This window comes from Martes martes, assembly GCF_963455335.1.
Source record: "Martes martes genome assembly, chromosome: 7".
Taxonomy (NCBI): Eukaryota; Metazoa; Chordata; class Mammalia; order Carnivora; family Mustelidae; genus Martes; species Martes martes.
This window is the reverse complement of record NC_137894.1, coordinates 123,501,826-123,511,498: the sequence shown is the minus strand read 5'-3', so window position 1 is coordinate 123,511,498 and position 9,673 is coordinate 123,501,826. Positions and strand designations below refer to the sequence as shown.

Sequence of the window (9,673 nt, the reverse complement as noted above, 5' to 3'; positions counted from 1 at the left end):
AAATTAACATACAATGTATTATTTGTTTCAGGGGTACAGTTCTGTGAATCATCAATCTTACACAATTCACAGCACTCACCATAGCACATACCCTCCCCAATTATGTTTTAAATATCTACATGCTAATAAATTCAACAAGTAGGGGTCATTTTCTTATTTGATATTTTTTTATGTTTACCTGATAGGCATGAACAACCCCCAAATGCCTCTTCATTTGTATAATCACCTCCCTTTTGAGTGTAAGTGGAATCCATGAAAATGATATTATCACCCCCAAGATTATTTGTTAAATCATATGGCAAAAGGGGGATATCTGGGTGTGCCTAATTTAGTTACAAGTGTCTTTTAAAATGAAGAGGTCTTTTTTTTTTTTTTTTTTTAGCAGATTGTAGAAAGGGAAGACAGAGTCAAAGCATAAAGATTCGGCACACTATAGCTGGCTTGTGGATACAAAGGGGCCACATGATAAAAAATGCCAGGGGCTTCTGGAAGCTCACAGTGGGTTCTCGGTGATAGGCAGCAAGAAAATGAAGACCCATCAGTCCTATTAATACAAGGTTGCTGACAACAACTTGAACAGGCATTGGGATTCTGCCTCAGAGCTTGGTCTGACTGACACCTTGATTTTGACCTATGAGACAATAAGCAAAGAGTCTAGTCAGACCCACCTGGACCTGTGACCCTACAAGACAATAAATGGGTATTGTTTTAAGCCACCAAGTTTGTGGTAACTAGCTATATAGCGATCGAAAACTAGTAAGAGTCTACTATATGCTCTGTGTGAAGTGTTGAAATCACAGATGGCTAGATCACTGTCACTTTTGAGATGTTTACAGCAGAGTAAACAAGACAGATGCAGAAACATCAAATAATATAATAATGTATCAAACCCAATGATAGAAATTGGCTATAAAATACTATGAAAATGCAGATACGTGGTACAAATGCTGTCTAGGGAAATCAGGAGACTTTCAAGAGACTGTGATTGTTAGATTCTATAATGAAAAATAATATGTAATAGGGATAAACAATATTACCAGGCAAAAGAGATGCAGATTCTTAATGTGTGAATATTCACAACCTTGCAAAACCGATTGAAGGCAGAATAAAGGTCAGTTTCCATTTTATAAGAAATTATCTGGTGTGAGTGTGAGTGTACCGTAGTGTTTGGAGAAGCGATTCTATCTCAGAATATCCATTTTATCGTGTTGCAGAGAGATTTCCTCCAAGCACATTCTGATTAAGCAGTACTGATCATCAATGAGTAACTTAATTGAATTTCTATGATCTATTTAATAGCTTCCCTAGCTCAGGAAAGTTAAGTTTTAAGCCTTGAAAACTGCTATGAGTTAAGATTAGATTCAGCTGGGGGTGACTCAAACCTCAAATAACAATAACTCAAAACCTCAAGTAAGGCAGGCATTTAATTCTCTGTTATGTAAAAGTCTTGAGGTTGACAGCTGGGTGGGAGTGGTCATGGCAAGTTCATGGTGTCAGGGATCTGAGCTGCTCTGACTCTGAAGCAAGTGTGCATTATATTTCCAAGGTTATCTCAAGATCATTTGTCTTTTAGAAGGCCAGGATTTATATTATATTCCATTCAGTGGGAAAGAGTAAGGATGACTATGCTAACCTTCCTTTCACATCTCAGTAAGGTTTTTGTCTAGAAATTACACATATCACTTCCATTTATAAGTTCTTGATCAGATCTTTTCCACAAAGTCGCTAGCTGCAAGGAAGACTAAGGAATGTAGTTCTATTTCAGATGGCCATATGCACTACTAAGTCAGAGATTCTAACACTGTATATTATACAAGCTATGCACCTTGTACAAGTAACAAAAGTAAGAGCCCATATATTTTCTTTAAGTTTTAAATCTAAGTTGACTTTAAGAAAAGCTGAGTTATTTTCAACCTCATTGTGGTGTTTTAAAATGCTATCAAGATACCATTTCCCAAAGTTCTTAACTTCAGGTGATAGTAGGTCATTTAGCAATGAAATTGGAAGAAAGTATAGGTGTAGAGAGAACTACACTTAAAAATAGACTAAATGACAGTTATTCATTTTTAAAAGGAGAGCATAAAATATACAATTTTCTGGGATATAGTGTTATTTCTTCACCTTTAAGCACTGGACATTCAAAAGAACCAGTTTAAAGTCTAAAGGTGCATTACTGACATAATAATTAGAGTGCATGCTGTTAAGAAGACCATGGACAAGAATTTATAAAGAATTTATATAGCTTACAGAAAAAAGTTGAATTCAGCAAATCTAACTTGGCTAAAGATGGGAAAGGCTCTTTTATGGGAGCTTGAGTGAGCATGGTATATAAACAAGTAGATTTTTCTTTCAGGTAATTACTCTTTTCCCTTTCCTTTCCCTTTCCTTCCTTCCTTCCTTCCAATCAACAGAAAAGTTTTCTTTCTTTAAAGGTCAAACAATTAAACTACATCCAAGGTCTAACTTAAAGACACGAACCAAAATAGCCATTCTTACTTATTCAGAACTTGAAGAGTGTAAGAGTGCATGTCACTTGAATAGCAACTTGGATGAGTGTTGGTTAAGTCTTTCCCAGAAAAGAAGTGGGTTAGAAGTAAATAGCTACCCTCTGGTAGTCTTGAATATAGCAACTTAGAGAACTGTAATAGATGTGAAAATCAGCAGCTCAACAGTCACTGGGGGGAGCAGAATGGATTTGGAGAGCCTCAAAAAGCTTCATCCCCAGAGAATTTTTACTGCTTGATCTGTTTAGCAGCTTCCTGATCTTTATTGTCTTTATTGGCAGAATCTGTCTTTATTCATTATGACTCAGAACTCAATGAGGAATGCTCTGTCCGCAGGATATTTGTCACACACAGTGGCAGTCATTTAACACCGTAGATGAGGCAAAGAAGAAGATGGCCAAAAATCTTCAAAGGAAAATCTCGGGAATGAGAAACAAAAGGCAGAGTTGATGGAATTATATTAAAACAAACATGATTCAACAATATGCTATCTATAAAACCATACTTTAAGCTTGAGGACAAAATGAGATTGAACTTACAAGGATGAAGGGGCATCTGGGTGGCTTAGTTAAGCATTCAACTCTTGATTTCAACTCAGGTCATGATCTCAGGGTTGTGAGATTGAGCCCTGTGTTGGGCTCCACACTGTGCTTAGAGCCTGCTTAAGATTCTCTCTCCCTGTCCCTCTCCCGCTCCCCGTACCCCCATTTGTGCATGCACGTTCTCTTTTTCTCCCTAAAAACAAAACAAAACAACAAAAAAACTCATGAAGATGGAAAAAGATATACTATGCAAATAGTAAACAAAAGAGAACAAAAGTGGCTCACTAATAATTACATTAAAAAGACTTTAAGGTAAAAATTATTCTTGGAGATTAACAAAAGACGTTTATAATGACAAAAAGGGTCAATCCATCAAGGAGACATAACATTATAAATAATATGCACCCAACAATGAAGCCCCAGAATGCATGAAGCAAAAAGTGATAAAATTGAAGGGTAAGCAAATAATTCAACAATAATAGTTGTAGAACTCAATAACCCATTTCCAACAATTGATGGAACAACCAGTAGATCAACGAGAAAATAAAAGATGTGAACAACACAGCAAGCCAATTAAATTAAACAGACATACATAGAACACTCCATCCAACAACAGAGTACACATTCTTCTCAAGTACACATGGAATATTCTCCAGGATAGACCATATATTATGCCAAAGAACAAGCCAGAATAAATTTAAAAAGCATGAAGTCATACAAAGTGTGTTCTCTGACCACAATGGGCTGAATTTAGAATTAAAAACAAAATTATTAAACTTTTTTAAAATTCATAAATATGTGGAAATCAATATACTTCTAAATAGCAATGGGTCAAAGGAGAAATGTATGTAAAGAGTAAGAAAATACTTTGAGATGAAAGAAAATGATAATACAAGATATGAAAAGTTATGGAATGGATTTGAAGAAATGCTCAAAGGGAGATTTTTAGCTATGAGCACTTATATTAAAAAGTTAGAACAAAAAAGGAAGACCTCAAATCAATGACATAATATTAAGAAACCTGAAAAAATACACACTAAATCCAAAGTAAAAAAAAAAAAAAAAATGAAGGAAATAAAGATCAGAGTGGAAATAAATGAAATAGAGAATAGAAAAAAGTCAACAAAACCCATATTTGTTTCTTTGAAAGGATAAACAAAATTGACTAGCCCAGATAGACCAAGAAAAAAAATGCAGAAGTTTCAAGTTGTTAAGTGAGGAATTAAGAAAAAAACATCCTTACAGAAATAAATATGATTATAAGAGGACACTATGAACAACTGAATATCAACAAGTTAGGTAATTTAGATGAAAGGGGCAAAACCCCAGGAAAATGCAGGCTACTAAAACTCAAGAATAGAAAATCTGAATAGCCCTAAAACAAATGTAAAAATTAGTACATTAACACCTTCCTCTGAGGAAAAGTCTAGAATTCACTGATGAATTCTGGCAAATACTTAAAGAACAAATAATGCCAATTTTTCACAAACTCTTCCAAAAAAAAAAAAAAAATCAGAGAACAATTACTCTGATGCCGATACCAAAGATATTATAGAAAAAAGAAAACTAAAGACCAGTATCTGTTAAAATATCAACACAAAATCCTCAACAAAACGCTAGCTAACTGAATCCTGCAGAATACAAAAAGGGTTATATATATAATGACCAAATGGGATTTATTTGGGGAATGCTAGATTGCTTTAACATGTGAAAAACAGTCAGCATAATATACCATAATAGAATAAAGGGCATAAACCATATGGTAATTTCAATAAATGTAGAAAAGTAATTTGACAAAATCAAACACTGTTTCATGACGAAAACAGTCATTGACCTAGGAATAGAAGAGAACTTCCAGGAAAACCTACAACTGACATCATACTCAATGGTGAAAGACTGAATATTTTCTCTGCGCCAGATCAAAATAAGACAAGATGTCTGCTCTCACTGCGTATTCTAACCGGGCATTTAGAAAAGAAAAAGAAGTAAATAACATAGAGGTTGGAAATGGACAATTAAAACTGTTTTCATCTCAGATGCCAATTAGATGAAAGGAAGGAAGGAAGGAAGAAAAGCAAGTAAGCAAGCATCTAGATTGGAAATGAGAATCCTCTATTCTCAAATGATGATTTTATATGTAGCAAATCCTCAAGAATCCATGAAAAACTACCAGAATCAATAAAAAAAAAATTCAACAAGGTTTCAAGATACAAGATCAATATACAAAAATGTTTAGTATTTCTATACACTAACCATGAACATTCTAAAAATGAAATTAAGAAAAGGATTTACTTGCAACAGTGTCAAATGGAATAAATTATATGAATGAAGTAAACAGAAGTCTGTGAAACTTTTACATTAAAATCCATAAAACATTGTTGAAGGAAATTTAAAAAGAATAAATGAATGGAAAGACATCCGTGTTCGTAGAGCAGAAGATAGTATCTTAAAGATGACGTTATTCCTCAAATTGATCTACAGATTCAAAGCACTCTCTTTTTTAGGAGAATTTGAAAAGCTGATCTTCAAATTCATATGGAAATGCGAGGGACATAAATAGGTTTAATGTGTAACACAGTAATATTTTATAAATAGAAACAATCATATTTTGGAGAACTCTGCTCTACCCTGACCTTTTTCCAACTTGAGGAATCTTTAAGGTTGAGTCTATTGTTCAAGAAAGAATAAATACAAAATGACCATGCTTTCCCTCCCTTCCTTACTGAATAGAAACCATGGGTTTGGTTCAGAGACAAAATAGCAAGTGCTTTCATAAAATAGAACAGAAATATTTTAAGTTAGGACCCAGGGGCCACCGGAGGGTGTTTACAAAACTTCTGCCCCAAGAGTTCTCCCTGAGATGAACTGACATGCCTTTCTCAATGTGGGAGAATGCAGCATAGTATTTTGATTTTTAAAATGTCTCCTCGTGCTCTGCAGTTCTTCTCAGCAGCCCAGCGAGAGAAACGCAGGCTGCTGCCTTGAATTTAACCGACAGAAATGAATAATGCTCATTCAGAGAAATGTCCTGCATTTTGTCAGATGCCACGCTCTGCACAGCCTCCTCTCCATGGGACAGCCAGACAGCGTGCAGTGCCACGGTGCACAGGTTAGCAGCTGGAAAAGAAATCATGGCAAGCCAAGGCTGAATTGCAATCCAGGGAGGATGGATATAAAGATTCACAGTCCTGAAGAAACGTAAGGGAAACAAGTATTCTAATAGGCACTGACATGATACTGTTCATTACAGGTCAGTTTCTGAGGTTAGTGTATGTCTTTATTCCTGCACTCCCTGTTGTTAAAGCCACATGTGGTTTAGGTATGGATAAGAGAAGCTGCTGTGGTTGAGAGAATGGACTTTGAGGGAGACAAACCTGAGCTTGGGTTCTGTCTCTGGAACTTGAAGAGGCCAAGGAACATGGCCAAGACCCCACAGTTATTCTGATATAGTTTCATCAGCTGCAAAACACTGGAAACAATAGTTTGTCTTCATAGGTTTGCTGGACGAATTAAATTATCTAAGGCAGATAATGTGTTTTTTGCAAGTGACAATTATTAATATTAGCTTTTATTAAAGACATACCTGATTTTTATCTTGCATCACTATTTTAGTCAACCTCCCTAGGTTTCCAGACTCTTGAGCTCCATCCTCTTAAACAAATATGAGATTGGTTTGGAAGAGCTGTGAAGAATTATTCCCCAGAAGTTATCCCCGCCCTGGACTATGACTACCATTCCAAGCCCTTAATTTTTATGGAAAATGGATTTTCATGGATTGTTCAGGATGAAAAGATAGGAGATTCTCTTAGCTACTAAATTCAAAGAATACGCACAACCTCAAGTAGAAAGGAGAATAACAGAATTCAGGTTATTCTGACATACTGATCTTGTAAGGAGGTCAAATGATTGTGTGTTGGGTGGGGGTGCTGTGAGGCAGTGCTTATTATGTATTAATTGTTTTCTTTTAAAGATGCAGAAAGTAGAGACCAAGGTTTATGAGTGGCTGCCAGCTGATTCAGCCTTGCAGGAAAGATGGAGTGTCCTTGGTTGTGTACCATGGGGTCGGTGGACCCCGGAGGCCCAGGCCATACAAGAGCTCAGAGCTGGGAGGATGGGAACGGGATGGGCCGCGCCTCAACCGCTAGAGGGCGCACAGCCTGTGGGAAGCAGTGTCCTGGGCCCAGTCAGTGGGAAGAGAGAAAGTGGAGCACATGATTCAGAACTCCTGTCCCTTGACTTGCTCTTTTCCGAATCCCAGAAGCTGGCACACTTCCAGGTAAAAAACAAAACAAAACAAAACAAAACATGCCAACAAAGTGAATGTTTTCTTAGCCATCCACGGAATGGAGATGGTAGAGGGGGAAACAAAGAAGCTATATGCAGATCAGAAGACCCGCAGAAGCAAAGACAAGAACCAGTGCTGCCCCATTTGTAACACGACATTTTCATCCACTGTTGTGGCCCAGAGGGAAGATCCACGCAAAGAACTTAAAGCTGAAGCAGCAGTCTGTTAATGTGTGGGGCTTACACCAGAATAGAGCTGATAGACCAAGACAAGTTCTGCAGCTTCTGCCAGGTGACTTTCAAAGACCCTGTCATGGCTCCACAACATAATGGGGGCAAGAAACACAGGAAATAGGAAACCGAGCTCAAACTTATGGCACATTATGAGTGGCTGGCTGGCCTGCTGTCCTGACTCATCAGCTGGGAAAGGCTACCCCTGCAAGATGTATAAGATAGTCCCAAACTCTATAGAACAGTATCAAGTTCATGTCAGTGACTTCAAACACAAGAGCCAGTCACCAAGCCAATGGCATCACCCCTGGGCTAGATTCCAATGCAAACACAGCCGTTTTAGAAGGACTTAACCACCTTGGAAGACTAGAGGTGTTTCTTCTTCTTTTTTTTTTTTTTTTAATTTTATTTTTTAATTACTTTTCAGTGTACTAGAATTCATTGTTTATGCACCTCACCCAGTGCTCCATGCAATACGTGCCCTCCATAATACCCACCACCAGGCTCCCCCAACCTCCCACCCCCCGCCCCTTCAAAACCCTCAGATTGTTTTTGGGAGTCCATAGCCTCTCATGGTTCATCTCCTCCAATTTCCCTCAACTCCCTTCTCCTCTCCGTCTCCCCATGTCCTCCATGTTATTTCTTATGCTCCACAAATAAGTGAAATCATATGATACTTGACTCTCTCTGCTTGACTTATTTCACTCAGCATAATCTCTTCCAGTCCCGTCCATGTTGATACAAAAGTTGGGTATTCATCCTTTCTGATGGAAGCATAATACTCCATAGTGTATATGGACCACATCTTCCTTATCCATTTGTCCGTTGAAGGGCATCTTGGTTCTTTCCACAGTTTGGCAACTGTGGCCATTGTTTCTATGAACATTGGGGTACAGATGGCCCTTCTTTTCACTACATCTGTATCTTTGGGGTAAATACCCAGTTGTGCAATTGCAGGGTCATAGGGAAGCTCTATTTTTAATTTCTTTTTTTTTTTTTTTAAAGATTGTATTCATTTTTTTGACACAGAGAGAGAGATCACAAGTAGGCAGAGAGGCAGGCAGAGAGAGAGGAGGAAACAGGCTCCCTGCTGAGCAGAGAGCCAGACACGGGGCTCGATCCCAGGACCCGGAGACCGTGACCTGAGCCGAAGGCAGAGGCTTAGCCTGTTGAGCCACCCAGGCGCCCCTATTTTTAATTTCTTAAGGAATCTCCACACTGTTCTCCAAATTGGCTGCACCAACTTGCATTCTCACCAACAGTGTAAGAGGGTTCCCCTTTCTCCACATCTTCTCCAACACATGTTGTTTCCTGTCTTGTTAATTTTGGCCATTCTAACTGGTGTGAGGTGGTATTTCAATGTGGTTTTAATTTGAATCTCCCTGATGGCTAGTGATGATGAACATTTTTTCATGTGTCTGATAGCCATTTGTATGTCTTCATTGGAGAAGTGTCTGTTCATGTCTTCTGCCCATTTTTTGACATGACTAGAGGTGTTTCTGTCCAGGACCTGAGGTTGAACCAGCTGTGATCTTGCTTCCCATGACCCAGTCTGCACTGGGCTCCTTCCTCCTATCTTATACTTGGAGAACTCATAGGCCTATGGCAGATGCTATCAAACAGGTAGCATCTTATTGATCTTAACAAATTGACCCTTGCTCTTCCCCTCTGGAATGGGCCCTATAGGTCAGGATGAGGGAAAAGGATGGCTCTTGAGGGGCTGCACAGGGTTCTAATTTGGGGGATGGCTTTCCCCATTCCCAGCTTCTCTTGGCTGTATGTCATAAGCCCTATGCCTGAGTTTCCCCTGCAGGTCAGGTTTGATCCAGTTTCCACTTAAAGAACTGAACTCTCCTGGGCTCTAGGCAGCTCCCGTGAAACCTGAAGCTTTCACACCAGACCTTGGCCTAGGTGGTAAAGGGCAGTTGGAAGTGGCTGCTCTATAGAAATTTGGAGCTAATATGACACTCCCTTTTTTTCTCAAAATGGGCAGGCTTTCCTGAGCCTGGGACCAGATACTGGCCAGTTATACACCTTTCTGCCCACTGTAAAGTCTCCTGGAGCAATGATACAGTCTTGGCAGAGCAGTGCTATCATTTCTGCCCCTTCTCC

At 38.5% G+C, this 9,673-nt stretch overlaps 1 pseudogene across 1 annotated transcript in view; it reads left to right on the top strand.

The window, feature by feature from the left end:
• LOC308346728 (zinc finger protein 346-like) overlaps positions 1–7,931 on the top strand; it is a 28,711-nt pseudogene extending 20,780 nt beyond the window's left edge. The window contains exons 2-3 of the transcript in view: positions 6,089–6,180; positions 7,192–7,931. The product of the transcript in view is annotated as a zinc finger protein 346-like (transcript). The remainder of the gene's footprint in view (positions 1–6,088; positions 6,181–7,191) is intronic.
• Positions 7,932–9,673: the final 1,742 nt, after the last annotated feature.